General features: G+C 44.3%; 1 long non-coding RNA gene across 1 annotated transcript in view; it reads left to right on the forward strand.

Annotated features, from left to right (window-relative positions):
- LOC309860838 overlaps window positions 1–27,407 on the forward strand; it is a 203,937-nt gene extending 176,530 nt beyond the window's left edge. Inside the window, exons 2-3 of the long non-coding RNA XR_014309663.1 lie at window positions 26,503–26,626; window positions 27,220–27,407. This is a non-coding gene — a long non-coding RNA (uncharacterized lncRNA). The remainder of the gene's footprint in view (window positions 1–26,502; window positions 26,627–27,219) is intronic.
- Window positions 27,408–27,864: the final 457 nt, after the last annotated feature.

Raw genomic sequence — 27,864 nt, forward strand, 5'->3', positions numbered from 1 at the left:
TTCTGCCTTTGGCTGTGATCGAGCCCCACGTCGGGCTCTTTGCTCAGCGGGGAGCGCACTTCCCTCGTTCTCTCTCTGCCTGCCTCTCTGCCTACTTGTAATCTCTGTCTGTCAAATAAATAAAATAAATAAAATCTTTAAAAAAGAAAAGAAAAGAAACATCTAATTTTACTAGTGTGCAGCAGTGACTATGCAGGAGAAATTATTATTATTTTATTATTAGATGATATATTATTATTATTATTATTATTGTACTATATTGTTAACCTTTTGAATTCGGACACCTAAAATTTTTAATAAAATATGAAGGCCTTTTTTTTTTAAGATTTTATTTATTTGAAAGACAGAGATCACAAGTAGGCAGAGAGGCAGGCAGAGAGGGGGAAGCAGGCTCCCCACTGAACAGAGAACCCGATGCAGGACTTGATCCCAGGACCCTGGGATCATGACCTGGGCTGAAGGCAAGAGGCTTTATCCCACTGAGCCACCCAGGCGCCCCATGAAGGCTTTTTTTGTTTTTTTTTTTTAAAGATTTTACCTATTTATTTGACAGAGAGATCACAAGTAGGCAGAGAGGCAGGCAGAGAGAAAGAGAGGAGGAAGCAGGCTCCCCGCTGAGCAGAGAGCCCGACATGGGACTTGATCCCAGGACCCTGAGATCATGACCTGAGCCGAAGGCAGCGGCTTAACCCACTGAGCCACCCAGGCGCCCCATGAAGGCTTTTTTTAAAGAACAAAAACTTCAGACTATATCTTTATCCTATCAGTTCCCACTACAACTGGCTTCTGTCTTGGCCAACATTTAGCCATTCAGATAAAGTCCGTATTTAGTGCTTCGTGTGTATGCATGTGTAAAATAAGCGGACAGTCATAAATCTTTAAGATTGTGTATAATAACCGTGAAATAAGGATTCATGATACACAAGGTCTCGTCTGGGGAAAACAGCTGGAGAACAGTATGCAGTTTTCAAATGACGAAGGGGAAATACGCATTCGGTTATGAGAAAGGGAAGGAGAACAAGACCAAATATTAATAAAAGGGAAAAAAGCTTTTTCTGCCATCTTTCCGTGCCGCAGTAACAGTGTGAACAAATGTCCCACAGATGCCCTCAAGAACATTAACACTGCTGAAAGGGGTGGCGAAGGCCAGGTTCTTAGGAGGCCCTGCACCAAAGTCATCGTCCCGTTTCCTCACTGTGATGATGAAGCATGAGTACATTGGCAAATTTGAAATTATTGATGACCACAGAGCTGGGAAAACTGCTGTGAACCTCACGGGCAAGTTAAACAAGTGTGGCATGACCAGCCCTAGACTTGTATAACTGAAAGATCTAGAAAAGTTTCAGAAGATTTCCATCCCCTCAGTTTGGTTTCACTGCATGGAAAAATTCTTCTGGCATCATGCACCATGAAGAAGCAAGAATCCAGGCAGGAGGGAAAATCCTGGGATTCCTTTTTCCTAGAAATATAATATACATGGCACGTGAAATGCCTCAATGGGGAAAAAAAAAGGAAAATAAATTACAGTCAACTAATGTTTGACAAGACTGCCAAACAATTCAATGGGGGTAAGAACAGTATTTTACTCCCAAGCAGCCACATGCAAATAATGAAACAGGAGTCCTGCCTCACACCATACAGAGAAAATAACCCCAAATGCATCAAAGACATAAGTGTAAGCATTAAAATGATAAAGTTCGGGATGCCTGGGTAGCTCAGTTGGTTGGACGGTTGCCTTATGCTCAGGTCATGATCCCAGAGTTCCCGGATTGAGTCCTGCATCAGGCTCCAAGCTCCACAGAGCTTGCTTCTCCCTCTGACCTTCTCCTCGCTCATGCTCTCTCTCATTGTCTCTTTCTCAAATAAATAAAATCTTTTAAAAAATAAAAATAAAGTAAAATGATAAAGTTTTCAGAAGAAAACACAAAGGTAAATGTTAGTGGTCTTGAATCTAACAACGGCTCCTCAGCCAAACACCAAAGTACAAGCAACTTAAAAAAAATAATAAACAAATAAATGGGACTCAACCAAGATATCCCAGTTTTGTGCTTCCAAGGACCCCATTGACAAAGTCAAAAGACAAGCCACTAAATGGGAGAAAATATTTGCAGGTCATATATAAGGAACATGCATTCAGACTGTGTGAAGAATTCTTACAACTCAAATAAAAAGACAACCAAGTTAAGAAATGAGCAAAGAGGGGCGCCTGGGTGGCTCAGCGGGTTAAGCTGCTGCCTTCTGCTCAGGTCTTGAACTCAGAGTCCTGGGATCGAGCCCCGTGCTTTCTGCTCAGCAGGGAGCCTGCTTCTTCCTCTCTCTCTGCCTGCCTCTCTGCCTGCTTGTGATCTCTCTCAATAAATCTCTCTCAAATAAATAAATAAAATCTCTTAAAAAATGAGCAAAGAACTTGAATATACATTTCTCTAATATTCAAATGTATACATTAATATGTAAGTGTATATATAAATATATTTTACATGATCATATATTTATATAAACATATTTATGTAAATATATTTACATTCTTAAATATGTATTTAAATATAAATAAAATATGAAATATATAATATATATTTAAAGATACATATAAGGTATATATAAAATATATGGGACAATAAGCACGTGAAAATATGCTCAACATCACTAATCATTCGGGAAATGCAAATCAAAACCATGGTGAGATACCACCTCCCACCCACGTGGATGGCTACTATCAAAAACCCCAAAAGCAGGTGTTGGAAGGATGTGAAGAGCTGGAACCTGTAAATTGCTGGTGGGCTTGGAAAATGGCGCAGCCACATTAGAAATGGTTTAGTAGCTCCTCAAAATGCAGAACACAGAGTTGCCATATGACACACCAATATCACTCCTGTGTATAGAGCCAAGAAAAAAACTATGCCCACACAAAAACTTGTGCATGAAGGTTTAGGGTTTATTCGTAATAGCGAAAAGGTGAGAACAACCCTGATGTTCATCAACTGATGAAGAGATAAATAAAATGTGATCCATCCAGCCTGTGGAATATTATTCGGCCTTGAAAAGGAATAGAATTTTGATAAGTGTCACGACACAGAGGAGCCTTGAAAACATTCTGCTGATTGAGAGAAGTCAGTCACAGAAGACCACGTATTGCATAATTTGATTTATATGGAATTTCCAGAATAGCTAAATCTACAGAGACCGAAAGTAGATTAGCGGTTGCCTAAGACTGGTGGTGATGGCTAAAGTTTTCTTTTGAGGATGATGAAAATGTGTAGGTAGTTCAGTATAGTATAGTTAAATATAGTGAAAGCCATTAAATTGTCCACATTAGATGGTGAGTGGTATGGCCTGTGAATTATATCTCAATTAAGCTGTCATCGAAAAATGCAAAGAACTTCTCTATTTATCAAGTACAAAAAGAATGAACTTGATTAAAAACATCAAAAATGGGGAAAATAAAACAAAATGAGATGGGAGGAATAAAATTATGACTGTTTATCATTAATTTAAATGTGTACAGACTGACTTTTTCTATTAAAGCGCCTATCAGGAGGTTACAGATCCATGCTGTTCAAGAAACATACTTAAAATGCAAAAGGGATTGAGAATGTATCAGGTGAGGAGATACCATGCAAAAGAGAAAGCCGGAATGGCAAAATTCATCGCAGACAAGTTGGGTCTAAAGTTATAGGTACTAAGATGAAGAGGGACATTTTTAAAGGCAGAGTTTGGAACGAAGATGTAAAAGGTATAAGCAGGTATACATCTAACAACATAATCCCTGAAGACTCTAAAAATGCAATAACAAGGGAAAATTTTAGCTTTTCAAATGGGAGTATCTACTAGAAGGAGGGAAAAACACGGACACACAGAAAATAGACATCCTGGGGCGCCTGGGTGGCTCAGTGGGTTAAAGCCTCTGCCTTCGGCTCAGGTCATGATCCCAGGGTCCTAGGATCGAGCCCCACATCGGTCTCTCTGCTCCGCGGGGAGCCTGCTTCCTCCTCTCTCTCACTCTCTGCCTGCCTCTCTGCCTACTTGTGATCTCTGTCTGTCAAATAAATAAATAAAATCTTTAAAAAAAAAGAAAATAGACATCCTTATTTCCCTCGGAAAACATTTCTTTCTTACACCTAAGGAAAGCCATATTTGTAAAGATTAATTGCATACTAGGCAAAAAAGGAAACCTTTACAAGCCTTCCAAATTAAAGATTTAAAGAACAGTTCTTTGATCACAATCCGGTAGAATCAGAATTAGATAACCTGGTAACAAAAAATTGAAACTACATACAAGTTAAGAAATACAGTCTTCAGTCAAAGAAGAAATCATAAGACGACTGAAGAAAATCTTGAAAGCAATGGAAAGGAGACTATTTCATACCAAAACTTACAGAAGACACCAGAAGTTATACTCTAAGGAGACTTTAGTGTCAAATGTCTTCAATTTCAAACATTTTTTTAAATAAAAGAAAGTACTCATTTAAACCCATCAGAAAAGGGCAGCTCAATCCAAAGAAAGGAAGTAGTTATAATAAAGATAAATTTTTAAACTAAAAAAAATATCAGGGGCAAATAAACTCAAAGTTGTTTCTATGAAAGACTAATGAAATAATAATAATAAAAAAAACTTCACATTCCCTATTAAGGATAAGAGAGGGGGAAGATGGGGTGTGGGAGGAGGTGGGGAGAGGGAAGGGGAATGGGGAAAGGGGGGTTTCAGGGAGGAGGGGACAGAGAGAGGGAGAGAGTTGCAAAACAGATAAGGATTGGGAACAGAGATATAAAAGCAAATGCATAATATAAAAGAATCACTAAACTGCAAGGCACTTTATACTAATCAATTTGATAACCTAGAAGAAACGATGATTTCCTAGGAAAACAAAATCATCCAAATGATTCAAGAATGGAAAATTAAGAAGATGAGTTCCAAGATCAGACAAGTTTGCAGCTGGATAACTGTCATTCTACTGTTAAATGGCAACAGGCAATTAAACAATAATAAGTCAATTCACTTGATGAAGCTGAGCACAATTTTAATACCCAAACCTGAGAGGGAGGAACGGGGAAGCTATTAACAAATCTGGCTTAGGACAGATTAGTTAACAGAAACTGAACTAATGTTAGCAAATAACAGAAGTCATGCATCTATCAAAGGACTATATCCTGAGACCAACTTGGATTCATTCCAGGAAAATAAAGGGAGCTCAAGACCAGAAAATCAATAAGATTTACCTCATCACTAAATTAACTGTGAAAAAACACTTAAGACCATAGCAATAAATGCATTTGATAAAAAAATAAAGGCACCTGATAAAAGGTGAGCAGCCATTCTTTATAAAAATGAAGATAAAAACAGAAGGACGTTATGCAGGAGGGATTATTAACTGGGAAGCACTAGATCAAGAGGTAGATAAAATGAGCCCATATTTGTTAAACAGTGACAGAGCCCCATGCGTGCGTGGATAGAGGCGAATGAGCTCATGGATGAGCACCAGGCTGTCAACAGGTATTATAGGGACAAAGGCAGCGGTGAGGAGAGGAGAGTCTTAACAACAGGGAAGAAGGTAAAAGGAGGATTGCAGTTAAAAATTGTGCATGATACAAACACATGCAAATAAGACCGGATATTTTCCGGTATATAGTTTTTTAAAACCCTGCACACATTACTGGAACTACCAATCTTGCTTTCAGCTCCGCAGCCCTCGCGTGCTTTCTCAGTACCAGGATGCAGGGGTAGATCCTCCGTTGGTGACATCCTATGTCATTGTACTCCTAAAGGGACAGGTGAAACAGCACAGGGGCTTGAGGTCGGAACTTAGGCATCGCTGCACCCACCCCAGCTCCCTGCTCGCCCAGCCCCCACTCTGAAGCGGCGGGCACTTGGAGCTGTTAAGAAGCAGGGATCTGAGCAGTTCTCTGGTTTCCACTGGAGCCATCTGCATCCATCATATTTCCCACAGCTCTCCCCGAGTGTTGGTGCTGGCTCCCCCCGAGTATTCCTTTAACTCCAGGCATACCCTTCTTATGACAGCACATAGTACTCCCCGTCACAGTGCTCTGTCTGTCACATGCATCCATTGATCAACTTTTTGCTGGTTGAGGGCTGGAGCCCCCTCCTGTTAACTTCTCAAGTCCGTTTCTAATGCAGCAGCACCTGGCACTTAAGCACCCTGTCAGTACCTGCCAAATGAATGAAATGTACTCAAAACATAGTATGAAGTCTGCGTTCTGAAACTCCTTTTTGGAGCTGTTTGCTATCATTTTCCCAGGCAATTAAAAAAATTTCCAGCCTTGCTGCCTATAACCTGAAGGGGTAAAGGAATGCCGGCATGCCCCATGGGACATGTCACTCTGGATGGTCCTTCGGCAGCAGGCACTTAGATAGCGCTCTTCCAAACCCAGCAGGATGGTGGAATGGGTACGTGGGTGAGTGCCTCCCGGGTCTGACCCTGTGTGACGCCACCCGGTGCCTGCAGCTGCCCTCTGGAAGGTGTTGCTTTTGCGGCAGAGCCGGAGGGCACCAAGCATGTGTCTGTCTTCAAAGTCCTGGGCACCACATCACAATGCCTTCCTGAGAAGCAGAATCAAGGACAGTTGCTGATCTTCATTCCTTCCCACCAAAGGTATCTCATACACCATCTTTGGAAGTTGGAGCCAGGGGGTGCCTGGGTGGCTCAGTCGGTTAAGTGTCTGCCTTCAGCTCAGGTCATGATCCCAGGACCCTGGGATCGAGTCCCACACATTTGCCTCCCTGCTCAGCGGGGAGCCTGCTTCCCCTTCTCCCTCTGCCATTCCCCCCACTTGTGCTTTCTGGCTCTCTGTGTGTCAAATAAGTGAATAAAAATTTTTTAAAAAGTTTGGGCCATACTCTTTAGCCATTCTACTTTCCCTGGGGTAATTTGCCACCTCCCTGAATTTACCTGCATCTTTCCCAAAATCTACTTATCTTCCAGCCTTCTTGACCATAATGAGTCTATAAATTTTCAATAGACAGTGTGAACTTACACTTGCTAATATTTGCATAACATGCACCTCTTTCGATCTCAAAGAAAAGCTTTGCACCGCAATGGTCTCTAATCTCCAATTAGGTTCTGTTCCGGGATCCCACTGGAATTCTATGCGCCTGTCCCCTAAGATCCCATAAATTGTGGTCCAGTTTCCCAGCCAGCCAAGGAAAGCACATGGGAAATCTTGCTGAAGTATGAGTAAGAGCCAACGAAAGGGAACATATTTATCTGCCTCGAATGCTGGGACCTGAGGAAAGCAAGTTTCATTACAGACAAATCAGGAAGTAGGTGCAGATTGCTTTTTATGTCACTCTGGAGTGGAGGTCTGCCATTGATCATTAAGGCCATTTCCTGCAATGCACTCACCAAAGTGATACTCACTTCGGAGTGGACAAAACTTAGGAAATGGCCAAGGGGAGCTCTGCTTACACTTTACACTCTCAGCATTTATTTTTATTATTTTCTTTATAGGGCAGTATAGAGACTTGAGACCACATTGAAAAAGCAAAGCTTGTCATCCTGTGGCCTTGGGTCAAGAATAGAGATAGTGCTGCTCATGTCAGTTTCAACCTCCAGTGGCCAAGGGTTTGATCTGATGCTCTTTCAAGTTTTCACCATAGCCTTTCTCAAGCTCAATGGCCAATAATCCCACAGGAGGAGATTTTAGGGCCCTCTCAAACTTCTGTTTTGCTATCTCTCCCCAGCCTGCTTCCTCTGCAAAAGTCACCACTTTGCCTGTGCATCTACCACCTCTTAGAGCCTTTGGAATCAGCCACGAATTGCAGTGCTGATTCCTTCCATGACCACATATTGTTTACAGGAAAACTCTTCTTCGTTATGCCTTGCCAGTCAGAGTGACGGTTTCATCCGCAACCTGGACCAGGTTCGGGAATGTTCTACACATAAATGTGAGCAAATGTCTTCTGTATTGAGAGACATGTACAATCTGTAAATGGAATCTATTGAAAAACCAATACATAGGGTACACTTATGTCCTGACCCAGCTGGAAGGAGGCAATTCATTTCTATCTTTCAGAAAATTGGTGTAACACATTGATTTTCATAACAAAGAAAGCAGTTTTGTGTCCTCTACCAAAAGACTGTCATAGTAAGCAATAAATTGCCTCTTTGGGGTGAACAAATTAATAAGATATTTTCTAAATTTCAAAATAACAAAGACAGAACGATGTCTGTAATGCTAAGTGCATCCCCTTAGTTGCAGGGCACTGTGTCATGGACCACCTGAGCAATGACACATGGCGGCCGGTAGTCTGATTTGTACATCAATTCACCTGGCAACCTGTTAAAAGAAAGTCTTGCACATGACAAGCTTTCAATAAGACACTGACAAGATGGCCAGGAAGCCCCCTTAGCTGGCTTTTTCAGGTGTCCAGACATCTAGTCAACCTACCTCACCAACTCATCACCATGCTTACTGGAGTAAACCCAATCTCTTCCTTCCCCCCTGGAGATGGGAGAAGAGCCACTCACACGTTTGTATGGAATTCTCATTCCCCCTCTCTCTGTCCCCACATGGCGCTGTCCGTGTAATAAATAAACAAATCTTTATGTCACCCAGAAGTTCCTGGGTCAAATTACACAACTCGGGCAATTTTGGGTCACTACAGCCTTTTGTTTTTCTCTCCACCTTAAGCCTTCTGGGTGACCCACAACTATCTAAAACTCATGTTGCTGCCATATGCTGTTGTTCTGCTTCATCTTCCCAGTAAAGTTCAGTATTTTTCCCTAAAGTTTGGTTTATCAGTATCTCCAGCGTCTATCTGCAGCTAGGGTCATGAACCCAGGTCCTGGGATCAAGTCCCACTCTGGACTTCCTGCTCTGCGGGAAGCATGCTTCTGCCTCTGCCTCCCATCTCTTATGAATAAATAAAGAAAATCTTTAAAAAAAATTAAAAAAAACATTTCTATCTTCCCACTTTTAAAGATTAATTCTAGGAATTATTGCTATAAATCCAGTGTCCTATCTCTTTCTTAAAAAGTCTTCTCCAGGGCACCTGGGTGTCTCAGTTGATTAAATGCCTGACTCAAAATTTTGGCTCAAGTCATGATCTCAGGGTCATGGGATTCAGCCCTTAGTGAGGCCTCTGTGCTCAATGGGGAGTCCTCTTCTCTCCTTTTCCCTTTGCCCCACCCCCCCTACTCACATGTGCACACACGTGTTGTCTCTCTCTCTCTCTCAATAAATAAATAAACAAATCTTTAAAAAGTCTTCTCCAAAGGGAGTTTGACAAATAGTCCAGTAAGGGGCTGGAAGAAAATATTATAAGTTTTACTCATATTTCATGTCATCCATTTAACTGTTTAGCTTTTGCATGCCTTTTATAATAATTTAGTAGAGTAGTAGAGTTTATAATTTATCAAAAATTTGCTTAAATTTGTGCTATGTCCGCAAATATTTTTTGTATGTATGTATGTATGTATGTATGTATGTATTTATGTATTTATTTATTTTTGTGAAAGAGAGGTGCACAGTAATAAAAGGAGATCACTGCTCCAGGGACCCAGATATTTCCCCAAGTCCTGTTTCCTTCCATTCCCTCTGGGCTTCATTAGACCCCCTTAACACCAATCTTGTCCCTAAAACACGCCCTCTGCAGCACCAAGTTCAAATGCTTAACTCGGGCCATCACTGCAGGCTGTACCGGGATGACCTTAGGGAAAAGGGTGGTGGGTCTCACGGGTTATCTGTGTCACCTCCATGAACAGTCCTTTGTTCTGAACAGCTAGTGCAGCCCACGTTTGCAATCACAGGCTCTGGCACCAGAGTGGGCGTAGATCCCAGCTGGCCCCTCAGTAGCAATATGGCTTTGGGAAAGTTGTGTCATTTCTGGCCCAGACTTAAGGCTCATCCATAACGTGGAGGAGAAGACAGTGTGACCCTCAGTGGGCTGTTGAAAGGATCACGAGATGGTTCGACTCAGGTGCTCCGAGGTACCCAGCACACAGTAGGCCCACAGTAGAACAAAAAGTTGTTCTATTGATCTTATAGTTACTATTACTCATACTAACAAAACTAACTGATCATTTGAGATGATTTTCAAGCGAAGTGTCTTCGCCTGGATTTCTAAGATTAACCTACTTCAAAATGAATTCTGCTCTACTGTGAAAAACGAGCTAACCAGCAGGTTTCTTCTGCATCTTTTCTGAACTTTTTAGGATCCTCTCTAGAGAAAGGTTCAAAAGGAAGGCAAAGTGCAGAAATACTCTTGCTTCAAAGGATGTGTAGGAAATGATTAATTTTGCCAAAAAACAGTGCCTTGAACATAAAAGATGTTTGACGAAGCTCACTGTAGACAGTGTATCCCTCCAGGATTCATAAGTTGAAAACTCAATGTCCAAAGGGACATAACTAGGAGATGGGGTCCTTGGGAGATGTTTAGGTCATGAGGGTGGAGTCCTCATGGGCGAGATTAGTGTCTCCATAAGAGAGACCCCACAGAGATCCCTCGCCTCCTCCACCTTGGAGGTTATAGGGAGAAGATGGTCATCTGTGACCCAGGAAGTGGGCACTTGAACAGACACGGAATCTTCCAGGGTCTTGATCGTAGACTTCCCAGCTTCCAGAACTGAGAGAAATAAGTATGTCTTTAAAGCACCTAGTTTATGGTGCTCTTGTTACATCAGCCCAAACTAAGATAAAGCTTGTCTCTTATACTGAAAAATAACACAAATGTTAACAACAATTTAAAAAAGGAACGTTGTGGCCAATGACATGTAATGAACATCATCTCTCCTCTACAGAGCCAAGAGCTTAATTAGTTTCAGGCAACTCAGTAGAGTATGATTAAACCAAAGAGCAGCAAGATGTCTAAATGCTCAAGTCCTCGGCCTCCTACATTTCTGCCAAAACAAAAGAAAAGCCCTAGGCTGGTTTTGGTTACCACCAAGCACAAAACAGCCAAATTCCAAATTAAAAAGCTCTGGGGATTAATTGTGGATGTATGGAATTACATAGAAGCTCTCTTTGATCATTCCAAAGGATGTTTCCCTCAAAGGTTACAAATACATCTCAGCCTACCAACCATCTCAGGCCTACCACAAAAATTATATATATACACTTTTAGCATTTTAAAATGTGTCTAAATTTCAGTTTCGGATCCAGTTTTGACTATTGTTATGGGCTTAGTTGGATGCCCCCAGATTCCTACGTTGACGTCCTAACACCCAGCATCTCAGAATGTGGCAGTATTCAGAGACAGGATTTTTAAAGAGGTGATAAAGGGAAAACGAGCTCACTGGGGGTGGGCACCAAGCCAACAGGACTGGTGTGCTTACAGGAAGAAGAGATTAGGACACAGACAGTACAGACTGAAGGACAATCGTTTGAAGACAGAGTGGAGAACACAGCTATCTGCAAGCCAAGGAGAGACGTTTGAAGAATCGAACCCTACTGCCACCTTGATCTTGGACTTCCAGCGCCCAGAACCATGAGAAAATAAATTGTATGTTGCCTAAGCCACCCGGCTGTTATTTTGTTTATGACAGCCCATGACTCAGAAATTTGAGGACCTCCCCCCCAGACTTTATCCTGAAGTTCTGTTTCAGCTTCAGGGGCTTGTGTAATACTACTGTATCAAGGAGGGAGGCTCCTGCCATTCCCTGCACTGGGTCATTGAGACACTGCACAGCTGTCCCCAGGGCTGGCTACATAATTTACAAGCCCCATGCAAAATGAAGATATAGGGCCCTTTGGGCAAAAACAGGGAGGAAGTGTTTGTTAAAGGTACTAAAATAGAAAGCTCATTTCCTCCATCATCTGTCTTCTGAAGGGGCATGGCTGCTGTTTTCTATTTGCATTTAATGTCATTCCAAGCAAATAAAAATTTTATAATGTGATTATGGGCATGATTTATGCCATTCATCTTCGCAGGGTGCAATGTCAGTGTTAAATAATTCACGCAGGGATTCCACAGCTGGGGCACACCCACGTGCCCTCTTCTTATCAGAACCGTAGAAATCCTGCACAAGACCAGCTCTGCCATCTTTACCTCACCTGGGGACTCACACCTGTTCCACCAACCCTGCTGCCCTCGGCTTCCTGATGAGTACGGAACTTGACAGGATCAGGAGCCAGGGGCTGCCTTTCTTTCCCTTCCCTCCTAAGTCACCACTTCCAAGGCTTGGCTAACACAGGGAGGTGACATGAGTGAGAAAGGACAAGACAGGGTTCTGGGCTGCTCACAAGAGGCCACCGCCTCCTGCCGGTGCTCAGAGCAAGCTCTGGTCTGTAGGGAAGGTGAGCTCCGGTTGACTCGGTCATAGACACCACGTGGTCAGCGAGTCTCGTTGACCACCACTCACGAGGTGTCCATTTCCATGCTGTGCTCACCGGGCAGGGCGAGCAGTACATGCAAATGAGCAGTACAGGCAAGGAATGGTGGATACCCACAGTGGGCTGTCCCCTCCACTATGTACGTGCTCCACTATCCCACCTGTTACGCCCCAATAATGAGTCCATGATTAAGAGTGAGACTGATACAAAGCGAAGGTCAAACAAAGCTTTATTTTGCACCAAGCATCAAGAATCAAACTGACCAGCCAGGGCCGCTTTTCTTACAGAGAAGTCAACCCCTCTCTCCTTTACAGACTAGCTTTTAAGGACATAGGCCATGCGGTGGGCCTGGTCATGCACAGGTGGCCAATGAAATTGTAACACACAGAGAAAGCTGCACAGTGATGCTAGGTGACCAATTGAATTACAACTTACCTTTTAGTAGATATTTGACCTAGCCTATCACCTTGGTTAGGATTTTCGCCCAAAAGACTCACAAAGGGCGGGACCCATACTCCTTGGTAGCTAGGGAGACAGTATGCAGCCCTCCACTGATCAGATGTCTTACCTGGCCTGACCCACCCTTGTATTTGGGCTTTGTTACCTGAGGTTGATTTCCGGGACTTGTTTTTAAGTAAGTCCCCTGGGAGAAGGGGAGCAGGGACAGCTTAAGGGTTAAACAACAAGGTTATTGTGTAACCTCAATGGAAGCCTCTGGCTAAAATATAAAAATATAAAGTAGGTCCTTACACCACCCACTTCGCTCAAAAAACACAAAGTCAAAAATAAAACTGAGTAATTCCTAGACATTGAGAGAGAAGCACACTGACTTTACCTTAGAACCCTTCTGAGGGCGGTGCTTGGCAGGGTAGGGGGGTGTGAGGGGGTTGGGGGTGGATAATGGGACCTCTGAGGGTGTGGCCAAAGGTCAGGGCCATTTGGGAAGGGGCTTTCTGGGGGAGGGGCACTTCTGGGAGCAAAGCCCTGGGTGGGGGCATTCCCTCTGGGGGCAGGGCTGGGAGCAACCCGAGAAACCTGGCCCACAGAGAAGCTGGTCCTTTCTCTCCCTCTGCCCCCTTTCCCCAGGGACCCCTAGGCTTTGGAGACTAAAGTCAAAATTAAAGCCATATGTCTAAATGGTTCATACTGTGGTTGGGTAGTGTTTTTAACATATTAATTGACTGGTTTTTCTCAGTATTTGTCAAACCTTTCCCAACTCAAGGCTTTCTCTTAAGCAACAGCGCAAGGCAGTCCGTTCAGTTGGGTCAAGCTGTTTGGTGATTCTTTGTAAAAACCCACCCTCTTGCACTGCTCAGGAGGGCAGTGTTGCGTCCTAGGATAAACATAAATATATATCAAATGTGTTTACAAGTTATATTTATATGTATACATTCAATTCCCTGTTTACATATATATGTATAAAATAAAAATAAAAATATTGTTTTAAAGGCTGTTTTCCGGGGTGCCTGGTGGCTCGGTGGGTTAAAGCCTCTGCCTTCAGCTCAGGTCATGATCCCAGGGTCCTGGGATGGAGCCTCTCATTGGGCTCTCTGCTCAGCGGGGAGCCTGCTTCTCCCTCTCTCTCTGCCTGCTTCTCTGCCTACTTGTGATCTCTGTCGGTCAAATTAATAAATAAAATCTTTTAAAAAAATGCTGTGTTGCAGGGAACCTGGGTGGCTCAGTCCTTAAAGCATCGTTTTTCCACTCAGATCATAATCTTAGGGTCTTGGGATGGAGGCCCACATTGGGCTCCCTGCTCAGCAGGAAGACTTCTTCTCCCTCTCCCACTCCCCTGCTTGTATTCCTGCTCTCTCTGTCAAATAAATAATTTTTTAAAAAGAAATACTTTATTAAAAAAATATATGTAAAATGCTATTTTGCCCTCTATCCTGGTAAGATTGAACACATTCCTAACAAGAGATCTTTCTTTGAAAGACCCTAGAGGACCCGCACCCAAGGACGCACTCACAGACCACTGGATGCAATAAGCAAGAGGATTTTATTCGGGTATGCTCAGACTCTCAGGGACACTTGACCAGGATGGGTCAGTGCCTGAGAGCCCCGATCTGTTTCGGGAGTCCCTTAATATAGAATTTTACAGTCCATTACATCAGAGCCCTCACTTTTCTAGCCAGTAATTTCAAAGCATTACAGTAAGGCCTACACACAGGTAGCCAATCCTTTAAAACCAACCATACATTCTGGCCAGTCACAGTTCAGGTAGTGTACAGTAGAGGGTACGTGTTGAATTGCACGTATCTAACCTTTATCTGTATACGTGCTGAACCGCACATCTCCAGCTAGCGTACGTGCTGAACTGCACGTCTCCAGTTAGCGTACGTGCAGAACCGTACGTCTCCGGTCTTGGTACGAGAGACAACCCTTATCAATCTTACTTAGTAGTCTTAACAGGGGAAGGGTATAACTTTATTTGATTACACAGCGAAAGAGGGTTTAAGAAATTTTTCATTTCTTAGCAAAGCATTAGAAGCATTATTATACAGAAGCCAGAAACAGCCGGGTTAAACACAGATGTTCACCATTCGTTATCCCGTCATGCTGCTTGCTGACTCCCTTATCTATGGTCAGCTGGCCACAGTTTCTTAGTTAGCATAAGCTGGTTATAAAAATAATGTTAAAACTTATAGGCTATACTATAGTTCTGACCTGGGGTCCTTCATCTTGACTCCGTGATAAAAATTTAACATTGTCTTAATGAATCCTCACAACATCCGCCTCCCCAACCCTTCTCAGATGTTACAATTAAGGTTCAGTGAAGTCCAAACACTGGGCCTGAGGTAATATATCCAGTATGTGGCCTCTTGGCATAGTCTAGCAGCCCAAATTGGGGGCGAGGGTGTTTGAGTGTCGTTGGCCAGGATGAAAAAGCTGAAAGATGAAAAGAAGGGTAGTCTTGCTTTTTGTCCCAAAAAAAGAAGATTTAGAAAGAAAGAGACCTGTCGCCCAAAGGAGGAGGCTCCCCACTGATCCCGGCTGGGCAGGAGTCAGAGCAGAAGGAAAACTCCCATCACCAAGGAGAATGGGCTTCTCCTTCATACAAAAGCATAGGATCCCTCTCACCTGATATGTTTCTGTCCCATAGTCATCCCCCTGTGCCTGCCCCATAATAGCATTCACAGGAAATGGCTGAGAGATACATTCAACTTGCAGAATTATAGCAAATAAAGTAATCTTTGACCCATCCTGGGAGCTTCTGATTACTGGGAGGGGCCAAGCCATCCTAGGGCAAGTGCACTCATTTCAAGACCCAGTAAAATGACTCCAAGAGTATCATAAGGGCTAGTGATCATGACTGGTCCAGAAATATTTCTGGGAGTCCCTTTTAACATCCCTCCCATCATTTCTTCTCATCTCCAAGGGAATGGTACTTAGGTATTCTGAAAGAAATATGCATGACTAGTAAACTGTGTGTGACCCCTGCCGCCTAATTCATCCCTCACCAGCAATTAACACTGATGGTTTGAAGGATGGCTACTCCCCTGGCAGGGCAAGAGCTGAAGCAGAACGTATGGGGCGAGGCGGCTCTTCCCCCTGGATATAAATAATTAAACCCAGTAGCCACCCTTCCTGCCTGGCCACTGTCATTTAAGTATGGCTGATTATCCCTAAATGGGAATGAGATGGGGGCGGGGGTGGGGGAGGGAAGCAGGTGACGGTCAAAAAAACTACAGTAGCTGCCACTGAGAGTCCAACCTGGCATTAGACTGAGCTCAAGTCCTGATTCCATCATATACGAGCTGTATGAACTTGGAAAACTGAGTTCAACTCTCGAAGCATCTGCTTTGCCCCCCCTTGGAGTGAGAATAGTCAGTAGTATTGACTTCACAGGGCTTGTTAGGAGGATTAAATTAGATACTGTTCATTTAGCACAGTTCCTGGCCTATAGAAGGCACACATAAAAGTTGATTATCGTTTTTATGGACCTCCAACTTTAAGCCTTCTATAAAGAACCAAATGATATCTCTGAAAAATACCAACTGCCTACAAGGTTGTAGGGAAAGTGGTATCTATGTTGACCTGATTAGAAAAAAGTGGAAAATCTCTCTTGTTTAAGCCTTGTTGAAAATTTTCTAAACTCTGTCCACTCTTCTGCTTTAGTAATTAGAACAAACGTTGGAGACTCGTGATTTTCTGATAATTGAGTTGCTCGTTGTAACGCAGGGCAATTCGACATTAGTGTTTATTTTAAAAATTACCGCAAATGAAGATAAATGGTGAGACGTGCACTAAATTTGATGAAAATCCTGATGTGAGTGTTTCTTCTTGGGATTCTCTCTCTCTCTTTTTTCTCCTATGATCTGAGAGCAGATTACATTCTACTTGGGTGATGGCTCAGGTCAAATGTGTGGTTTTGCAGGTGCCTAGCCTTTCACAGACAATCTTGGAAGAACCATCATTGTCTCTGTAAGAAAACGGAGGGAAAGATTTGATTTTAACACTCAGCCTACAACAGTTCAACAATCTACCAATGTGAATTTAGAAACGCTGAGCAAGTCCCCCTTCTAGTAACGAATATCTCTCCCGTTTTCTTATAATACCTGAGTTTCTACAACTGAGCAATCTACTCTTTTGTGTAAAACAGCTTCCCAGGATTGTTTCTCCTTTAAAGGCAATTGAACTTTGGGGATGGCACTCAGATCCCTTTCTTTTACTGGACAACTGTGGAGCAGGGGTTGGGTGTGCTTCAAGAGGGAAAATATCCACAAGGGGACAGAAAAAGGACATAAATGTACAAAATCCCATTTTCCAAGAATGTAAAAAGCTAACTTTCAGGGGAGCCTGGGTAGCTCAATTGTTAAGCATCTGCTCTTTGGCTCAGGTCATGATCCCAGGGGCCTGAGAATCCAGCCCCAAATCGGGCTCCCTTCTCAGAGGAAAAACCTGTTTCTCCCTCTCCCACTGCTTGTATTCCCTATCTCATTGTGTCTCTGTCAAATAAATAAATAAAATCTTAAAAAAAAATTCGAACTTCCAATATTTATTTTTTTTCCTTTGCTCTAAATATCTCAATGTTCACTTGTTGAAAGCAATTGATTGAAGCCCTGGGAAGAAGTGGTAGATTGAAGCACTCATCAGAGTTGTTTGTGCTGCTTTGCAGGGGTCTGGCTGCACTAAATTATTTCAAGAAGTATTAATTATCTAAGTCACTCAGAAGAATCCATTTACCTATTTCATTTTCTTTTTTTGAAGAGAATCTTTTTTTTTAAAGATTTTATTTATTTGTCAGAGAGAGAGAGGGAGCAAGAGCGAGCACAGGCAGACAGAGTGGCAGGCAGAGACTGAAGGAGAAGCAGGCTCCCTGCCGAGCAAGGAGCCTGATGTGGGACTTGATCCCAGGACGCTGGGATCATGGCCTGAGCCGAAGACAGCTGCTTAACCAACTGAGCCATCCAGGCGTCCCCCTATTTCATTTTCTGTGGTTCTTGATCCTTACCCCAAATCCTCACAGGCCTCCGCAGCTGGCACAGAGTCCACTCCCATAACTATAATCCCTGTCCCATACTCTCACCTCCATCATACATCATACATACCTGATAAAACCCCACCCTGGTAAAAACCCAACCTTCTGTCCACCCTATGTCTGCCCCTGGCAGCTGAAGGTGGTTGGTGAGAAAAGCAACAATGCTGGAAGCTTATACATTAAATTCTTTTTTTTTTAAGATTTTATTTATTTATTTGACAGAGAGAGATCACAGTAGGAGAGAGGAAGGGAAGAGATCACAGAAAGAGGAAGGGAAGCAGGCCCCCTGCTGAGCAGAGAGCCCAATGTGGGACTCAATCCCAGGAGATCATGACCTGAGCCGAAGGCAGCGGCTTAACCCACTGAGCCTACCAGGCGCCCCTTTCACATTAAATTCTCAGCCACAAATCCAAGTATGTTTTTCTGACCGACAGAATCTTCATTCTTCTCGTGAAATATTTTGACTATTTCACATCTTCTTTCCTCCAACCTTAAGCCAGGGCTTCTCAACACTGGCCACACTTTTGAATCACCTGGAAGACTTTAAAACACAGGAGTGCCCACCTCCAAAGGACCTGATCTAATTGGTGTAGAACCAATTAGATTAATATCCAATTAGGGTCTGGATATAAGTGTGCTTTTAAAATTCTCCCAGTGATTCTAATGTACAGCCATTTTGTTCAGAGTGAGAATTGAACACCTTCCATCAGATACAGCTGATGACCGACCATTCTGATGACTTCACTGAGAAAAGTAAATTGAGGGCACCTGGGTGGCTTCAGCTCAGATCATGGTCTCAGGGTCTCGGGCTCTCGCATCAGGCTCTCTGCTCAGCAGGAAACCTGCTTCTCCCTCTCCCTCTGCCTGCCTCTCTGCCTACTTGTGATCTCTCTCTCTCTCTCTTTCTCTCTGTGTCAAATAAATAAATGAATAAAATATTTTAAAAAAAAGAATGAAAAACAAACTGGGTGGGTGTCTAGGTGGCTAAGTGGTTAAGCGTGTGAATCTTGGCTCAGGTCATGAGCTCAGGGTTATGGAGTCGAGCCCCACGTCATACTCCATGCTCAGCGGGGAATCTGATTGAGATTCTCTCCCTCTCCTTCTGTCTCTTCCCCCTGCATGTGTGTGCTCCTGCTCTCTCTCTCTCTCTCAAATAAATCTTGAAAAGATAAATCGGTAAGGAAAGAAGACCCACAGAATCCCACTAAGTTTAGCTGGGTGGAACCCTTACTCCAATCCCTTCTGAGTGAGGACAAGCCCCTCCACTTGGGGTTTCTTCTCATTTCCCTGATCTCTGAGTATGAATGTGCTCCAGGACCCAACCTCAGACTTCTCCTCTGTCTACACTGAGTCCTTGGTGACTGTCCCTCTTCTAACATCTATCTCCTGATGACTCCACATCACCTCCAGTCCAGACCTGGATTTTGAGCTTTCTTCCACTGCCTGCTTTCCAGATCTACCTAGATGAGTTAAACCCAACATGTTCAAAACCAAGCTCTTATTCTTCTCGAGCTCTGCTGGTCTTGCAATAGCTCAAACAGGAAACTGTAGAGTCATTCTTGATTCATCTCTTTCTTTCACTGCCCACGTCTAATTCTTTGGTAGAAGCTGTGGATTCTATCTTCAAAATATATTCTAAATCTGACCAGTTCTCCACATTTCAGTTACTCCCACTGTGGTCCAAAACACCGTCTTCTATGAGTTATTGTAATAGTCTCCTATCTGATCTTCTGGATTCCATCTTTGCTCTGTTCTAGTTTATTTTCCACTCAGCAGTTAAAACAATCCGTTTAAGACAAAAGTCAGACCTTGTTATTTCTCTGCTCTAAGATCTCCAATGGCTCCACACTTCACTCAATACAAAATTCAGTCTTACAAAATTTAACACTCAACTTCCTTCTCAATTCATCTCCTACCTCTTCACTCAGCTGTCTCTGCCTCCGCTCACCAGCCTCCTTAGTGTTTAACAGAGTACAGCAAGTGCGTGCCTTTCTTGGGGCGTTGCACTTGTTTCCTCTTCTTAAATGTACCCGTCTTGTTCTCTGAATCCACTCAAGGATCTGCCAATGTCTTATCAGAGTAATCTCCCCTAACTGCACACACAGCCAGCACCAGCACCATCACAATCAACATAGTTTCTGTCCCTCTCTACTTTTGACTTCTTATCAACAGCTGACATATTATATATTTATTTATTTACTGTCTGTTCTCTCTCTTCTATTTGAATGCATGTGCTATAAAAATGGTATTTGTGGGTTTTTTTCCTTATTTATTCTGTGTTCAGAAGAGGATTTGATACATAATACTCAGTACATAATTGTTGAACGAATGAATGAATGAATGAATGAATCAATGGAAATATCAGGTTATCTCAATCATAAGAGAGATTTCTCTCAAGCATTTTCTATAGTATTGCCCTATTTCATTCTCTGCATCTCTGGGTTGATTAGTAGATAAAATCATCATGTAAAATCAGTTTGAGCAAGGTTGGATCCTTAAGCTTCTATGTCACCTAGGACTCCAAATGTCACGGTGTACCATGCACATTTGCCTCCAGCCTTCTCCCCCATATTTTGGTCATGGTTCAGCAGCTGTGGCATCGTTCAGCTTTCTTTTCCCCTCCCCTGTCTCAGTTCCAGGAGGTCCTCCTTGGCTTTGGGCCCCCTCCCTGTGGGTGATGAAGGCAATGTAGGGAGAAGCAGCAGCTTCCCTGACTCACCCCTGCTTTCTCCATTCATACTGATCCAGTAACGCATAGCCTGTGCAGTACAGGGCTGGCCAGGTCAGTCTCTGCCACCTTAGGACCTCATTTTTTTTTCCCTGTGGCAGCTTGGCCATTTGCAAAATCAGAAATTATAAAAGTACAAACAGGAGACAATATGCCATATTTTATGGATTTTAAGATGCCCCTCCCCTCCCATTTTCTTTCACATCTCCAATGTCAGGAATTGTCTTATAGTTGGGGCTGAGCAGGTGGAAGTCCCTATAAAGTTACCACAGCTTGACCCTGTACCATGTGGTTATTGCTCCTAGGGCACAACTGATCATCTACATCCCTTGGCATGCCAAGCCACAGGCCTTTTGAGGACCATTTAAAGAAAGAAAATAAACTGGTTATTATATGAAAATCTCAGATAAGGAAAAAAAAAAAAAGAAAAAAGAAAAAGAGAAACCCTACCAGCATCAAACCAAGCAGAATGGATGACCTCAGAATACTTTTATAAGAAGTGTAGCATGCAAAACAATCTTGAGAAAGGAGAACAAAGCTGGAGGTATCAGTTTCTTGGATTTCAAGATATACTACAAAGTTATAGTAATCAAAACAGTAGGGTATTGGGAGAAAATATACGCATAAATCAACAGAAACAGGATAGAGAGCCCAGAAATTAATCCACAATTATATGGTCAATTAATCTTTGACAAAGGAGGCAAGTATATGTAACAGAAGAAAGTCACCTCAAAAACATTGTTGGGAAAACTGGAGAGCCATTTGCAAAAGAATGAAACTAGACCACATTCTTTTACCATACACGTAAAGAAACTCAAAATGGATCAAAGATCTAAATGTGAAGTGTGAGGTGTGCCTGTCTTGCTCAGCCTTTATAGCATGTGACTCTTATTCTTGAGGCTGTGAGTTTAGGTCCCACATTCAGTGTAAAGCTTACTTAAAAAAAAAATTAAATGAATAAATGAGAGCCCTGAAACCATAAAACTCCTAAAAGACAATAAGCAGTAATCACTTGGAGATTGGTTTTAGCAACATTATTTGTGGGTATGTCTGCTTAGGCAAGGGAAACAAGAACAAAAATAAATTATTAGGACTACAACAAAATAAAAAGCTTTTGCACAGTAAGGGAAACCCGCAACAAAACCAAAAGGGAACCTACAGAATGGGAGAATACAGTGGTGAATGATAAATAAAATAAAGAATTAATAACCAAAATATGTAAAGAACACACACACACACAAACACACCAAACCCCAAAAAAACCCAAACCCCAACATATAATCCAATTGAAAAATGGGCAGGGGACTTAATAGACATTTTTCCAAAAAATACATACAGACACCCAATAGACATGTGAAAAGATGCTCAATATCACTCATCATCAGGAAAATAAAATCAAAACCACATTGAGATCTATCACCTTATACTTGTCAGAATGGCTAATATTACAAAGACAAGAAAGAACAAGTGTTGGCCAGGATGTGGAGAAAAAGGAACCTCTGTACATTTTTAGTGGGAATGTAAATTGGTGCAACAACTGTGGAAAACAGTATGGAGGTTCCTCAAAAAATTAAAAATAGATTTACCATATGCTTTAGTAATTCTAGTACTTGATATTTACCCAAAGGAAATAAAAACACTTGATTCAAAAAGATATATGCCCTCCTAGGTTTTCTGCAGCACTATTTATAATAGCCAGTATATGGAAGCAGTTCAGGTGTTTATCAGTAGATAAATGGGTAAAGATATGGTGTATATAGATATATAATGGAATATTATCCAGCTATAAAAAAGAATGAGATCTTGCTATTTATGACAATATGGCTGGATCTAGAAGGTATTAGTTTAAGAGAAATAAGTCAGACCGAGAAAGGCAAATACCATATGATTTCACTTCCTTTTTTTTTCTTTTTAAGATTTTATTTATTTATTTGAAAGAGAGAGAGATCACAAGTAGGCAGAGAGACAGGCAGAGAGGCAGGTGAAGCAGGGTCCCCACCGAGCAGAGAGCCCGACTCGGGGCTCGATTCCAGGAACATGGTATCATGACCTGAGCCAAAGGCAGAGGCTTTAACCCACTAAGCCACCCTAGGGCCCCTGTAATTTCACGTCTATATGGAATATAAAAAAAGAAACAAGTGAACAGACAAAAAAAACAAAACAAAACAAAAATAGACTCTTAAATACAAAGAACAAACTGGTGGTTATGGGAGGGAAGGTGGATGGGGGATGGGTGAAATAGGTGAAGGCGATTAAGAGGTACAAATTTCTTGTTATAAAATAAATAAAATAATTTCCTGTTCTCATCTGGAGATGAAAAGTACAGCATTGGGAATACAGCCAATGATATTATAATAAGTTTATATGGTGACGTGATGATATACTTACTGTGGTGATCACTGAGTAATGTATAGAATTGTCAAATTACTATGTTGTACACCTGAAACTAATTTAACATTGAATGTCAGCTATATGTCTAATAATAATTTTTTAAGTGCAGCATGACAAAAGCTCTGGGTGGCTCAGAGGAACATATTGTGAGAAAAATCTGGGCACTGAAATCTCTCAGTTAGAAAGTAAATAAAAGTAGTGAGATTCTTAATGTGAGGTTTGGAAAAACGTTAACCAAAAATTTTAACTTTTATTTTATGTATGCATTAAGGCCATATGTAATAAAAATCTGTCTAAATACTTACCAAAGAGCTTTTTGAATACATTTAAATTAAAATATTAATAAAAAGAAAACATTGTATCATAGTTTGAATGGTAGCATTTTTTGTTTCTTATTAAACTATACCAGGAAAGGAGGCCAAGACTCAATGAAATATGGCTATTATCCCCAGTTTCACAAGAGCATGAACCTCTCTGGCTTAACAAAGCCTAAGGAATCTACTACAGAAATGGGTTGTTCTTACTACCCTGGAGCCTTTTGTGCAGACTATGAACCAAAAGCTCAATATTAATCTTAAAATTAATTATATTACAAAGTTGTATTATTTGGAAGATGTGTTTAAATGACTCAAAGTTAAAAGATCTCAGTATAATGCTGGTTCTATAATTATCCTCCCAGAAAACATTACTTGTAAAACTTAATGATGTAGAACCATAATCATAGCATCGAGTAGGAGGTTGCCAAGCAGATGGGAAAGTTTTTTGGTTTTTGTTTTCCAGTTGTTTTCTTCCCTTTCCTCCCCTCCTTTCACAAGGAGAATCAGCCACCTGTTTTTTTTTTTTATAAAGATTTTATTTATTTATTTGACAGAGAGAAATCACAAGTAGATGGAGAGGCAGGCAGAGAGAGAGAGAGGAAAGCAGGCTCTCTGCTGAGCAGAGAGCCCGATGCGGGACTCGATCCCAGGACTCTGAGATCATGACCTGAGCCGAAGGCAGCGGCTTAACCCACTGAGCCACCCAGGCGCCCCCAGCCACCTGTTTTTAAAGGCTGAAGTATTTTTACTGTTCTTGGTCGGAAACATTTGTTTAAACAAAGTAGCACTTGGTTGCTAAACCCTTGATTCTAAATGGACATAGCCATCTCATTTTTGTTGGGCCAGGGTTTGGATAACAATTTGATTTCCCAGTCTGTTTCTTTTGTGACCATATAATCCTCTCCCAGTGTTCCATGCTCTGTGAGCTACAAGCACTTGAGAGCTCATAAGCACAAAGACTCTAAGGTTTCTTTGGGATTAGCACCATACAAATGCAGATTTGGCACAATGGAAGACTGATTCCATCCTTGTAACTGTTACTACTCTACTTCCTGCTTCCTCTGGGTAGCAAAGCAAGCCACTGTTTTTAAAATGCACACTTTAGCTGCTGACTTTTCATTGGCTGCCTGGAGAAGAGAAGGAGTTCTTGCCTATGTATTTCAGTGTTTTGATCCCTTTCAATTATTTTTTTAAATATATGTCATTAAATTTTACAGGAGTATTACAGAATTCCTAATTGCAGAATTTGAACTTGAGCTACGCAATCTTACTTTTCATCTTTAATCTATGTGTCAGTGACCTTTTTAAGTCTGATTACCTGTATGAACTCTCTTCAGAATCTTTCCCTGGTTAACACAGTATAGAGAAGTGCTGGAAACCAGTTCTTTTCTGTGACACAATTCTTCCAACGGAGTTGAAATGCTTTGCAAACAATTTCACGTATATCAGCCAATTCATATACAAAGCAATGTCATGTGAATCCTTTCCTTTTTATATATCATCTTTCAGTGATGATCAGGAATTCATGCTGGTACAGAGACTCTGGTTTGGGAGGAGGAAACAGGGGCTTGCGAGGGGAGGGCAAGAGCAGAAGCTGCTCACCTGCTGTTAGAACGACCTTAGCTGGTGGTACCAACATCTTCACCCTTTATGCATCTGCATCCTTTATGCATGAAATAGCAATATGCCTTTCCCTTTCGTGTAATCCTTATTTAGTTAATACCCAGTAGGATTTGCAAGCCCTTCACATCTCTGTGGATTTATTTTATTTCAGAGTGCAAGTGACTTTATGGCCCAATTACCATCATTGTGACTTATTGCATTAGTGTGGGAGGGAGAGAGGAGCAAGAAACGCCTGATCACGTGTATCGTCATCAATGGAATGAGTGCCACGCACTCCTGGCCAAGGCAGAGGGATGGATGAAACCTTTCTGATCTATTGTTTATCAGAACACTGAAGCCTGGGTGATTGTGCCGTACTTTAACAGACAAGTGTGTCAAATGTATGGGTGAAGATGTTGCAGTGGTGGTGTTAGAGTAATTAATATTTGGAAGGTAATGAATATTTTGATTTTAAAGATGTCAAAGGTCAAAGACGGAAGGAATGACTAAGATCGGATGTTGACCCCCTCAAATTACAGGGGTATTGAAGCGAGACTGAGTCACCACCTGACCCCAGGAATGAACCAGCGAGGAGGGCTCCTTATTAGAGCAAGGCTCCCGGAAGCCAGATAGCCCTTGTGCTTGCAAGAGCTCAAGGTACAGCCGGCTGTGGAGCACCGAAGCAGCAGCAGCCACAGCAGCCACGGGAATCGTGACCCTCAGGCCCGGCGCCTACCTGGAATTTCCGCAGCGCCTGGTTCAGAACCACCGGGGCGGACAGCTCCCCGCCGCCGCCGGCGCCGACTGCGGAAGGGGACCGAGAGCGCGGGCTTCACGCTCCGTGAGGCGGCTGGGGCGGCGGGAAGACCGGCTGCGTCCCCCCCAACCCCCGACACCCACTGGGTTCCTCCCTTCCCCCTGCGGGGCCGCGCGGGGCCTGCGGGTGGCCGACCCGGGCCACACGTCCCGCAGGCGAGGAAGCCACCGGCCGCCCTCCCCCCTGCCGCCACCGCTGCCGCAGCTGCTCTCCTCGCCCCGCTCGGCCGAGGGGTGTGGGGCGTGCTCCGTGCGGGCCCCGCCCCGGCCTGGTCCCCATTGGCCGGCGGGCGGGCCGCAGGTGCGAGGAGGCGGGTCCGTCTCTGGCGGCTCGCGCCCGGGAAGGTCGGCCAGGGAGCGCGGGGTGCGGCGGGAGGGCGCGCGGGGACGCAGCGGGCGCCGAGGAGACGCAGCGGCGGCGGTAGCGGCGGCACCTGGGCCCGGCCGCAGCCTCTGCCTCCCGCCCTCGCGCCCTGCGTCCCTCCGCGGCCTGCAGCCTGCGGCGCCCGAGCTCCAAGGGCGCTTCCTCGGGCGCTGGGCCCGAGGCGGCCAAGATGGCGGGCCGGCCGGGCGTGGGGCGGCAGGCGCTGTGCTGCGGGCTGCGCTGGTGGGGGGCGGCGGGCCGCGGCGCGGGCCCGGTGCCCGGCGAGTGCGGCTGGGAGGCGCTCTGGGGGGCGGGCGCGCGGGCGGCGGCCGGGGCCATGGCCCAGGTCGGCGGGAGCGCGCGGAGGAGGGCGCCGGCGCTGCTCGAGGCGGCCCTCGCGGGCCAAGAGAGCCTGCACATCTGGGACGAAGTGTTCGGCTAGTCCGGCCCGGACAGCGGCGGGAACGCCTTCTACAGCACGTCCGCCGCCTCGCGCTCCTCCTCGGACGCCGAACACGAGCGCCCCGGCCCCCCGCTGCCTCCCGACGCCCCCGAAGGGCCGGAGTCCCACGAGGACGAGGCCAGCGCGGGTTGGAGTGCCACGCTGCGGGACCGCCCGCCCCCGCGCTTCGTGGACACTGGCGGTAAGGCGCGGCCCGCGGGGGCGGGGGCGGCCTGGGGAGGCGTGAGCACGGGGCTGGGAGAACTCCAGACGCTCCGCCAGGCCAGCTGCTTGAGGGCGGCTTTTCGGTCAGCACCCAGATGGGGCCCTGGCAGCGGGGATTTGAAGTGCGAGAATCAATCTGGTTGCGTGGTGGTGGTTGCTGGGGGCCGCTCCGACTTCCCCGCGGATGGAGAGGATGAGGCAGAGGCCCATTTGGCACCCTGCCGCTGGCAAGGACCCAAGGGGGGGGGCCTTCCCTCCCTTGCTGGGAGTGTCCAACCCAGTCACACCTGTGGGGTTGCTCGTTAGGGGTGCATTTGAGTTAGGTTCCTAAAGACCAATGCAGCTTGTGTGTGTATGTGTGTGTGTGTGTCTGTGTGTCTGTGTCTGTGTGTGTTTGTTGCGGGTGGGGGGTACGTAAATCGTTTTGTGTGGATGGCCCCAGAGCGGCGTTACCCAGGTGCCAGGGGTGGGGCAGCCAGCCTTTGGAGGGAGGCCTAGTGCGAGCCGGGACGTCTTCACTGGCTCGTGTTTTCTCCAGTGAATCTGACCAACTTTGTCCATCCCTTTCAGGATCACTTGCTGAGAGCAGAGAAGAGTGAGAGGACCAGTTATCAGCGTTAAGCTGTCTACTCTCGCTCCAGAAGGCACTTGTGTGTTCTGCTTACCGACACGGTCATGGTCAAGCCCCTGATATCTGGAGGTCGCAGGCCTGCTGGTGGTTGTGGCTGCTTGAAATCCTCCTTTACTGCCTACTTTTTGGGAAGGTAATTCTGACACGTCTCTGCTTAGCCTGCAGAAGCTCTGCGGCCTCTGCCCTCTGGGAGAGGTGGAGACCAGCCAGCAGTCCCACCTGTCCCCTGATGCTTTCTGTTCCTTGCTCGACAGCCTACTGTGGCAGGCCCTTGTTTCTGCACACCATTTTCTTGTGTTGAAGAGTGTGCAACCAGTGTTGTGGAGGACCAGGGACCCAATGCCGCTCTCCCTGTGGCTATCCATGATTGTTGTTCAACCATAAGAGGGCAGGCCAAAGGGAACCCTGGCTGGTGCCTGGGCTAGGATCTGGACCTTGTGCCACAGCCTGCTGGTAGGCTGATTGGGTTGGCTGGACTCTCTCAGCAGGGAGTGGTCTGCAGACCTCCCACAGACAGGCTGCAGTGTGGACACCCTGAGCTACAGCTGGGCTCTAGGGTCTGAGTCAACTGTGCTGTGTTTTGG

The sequence above is a fragment of the Mustela nivalis genome, assembly GCF_964662115.1.
Source record: "Mustela nivalis genome assembly, chromosome: 3".
Classification (NCBI taxonomy): domain Eukaryota; kingdom Metazoa; phylum Chordata; class Mammalia; order Carnivora; family Mustelidae; genus Mustela; species Mustela nivalis.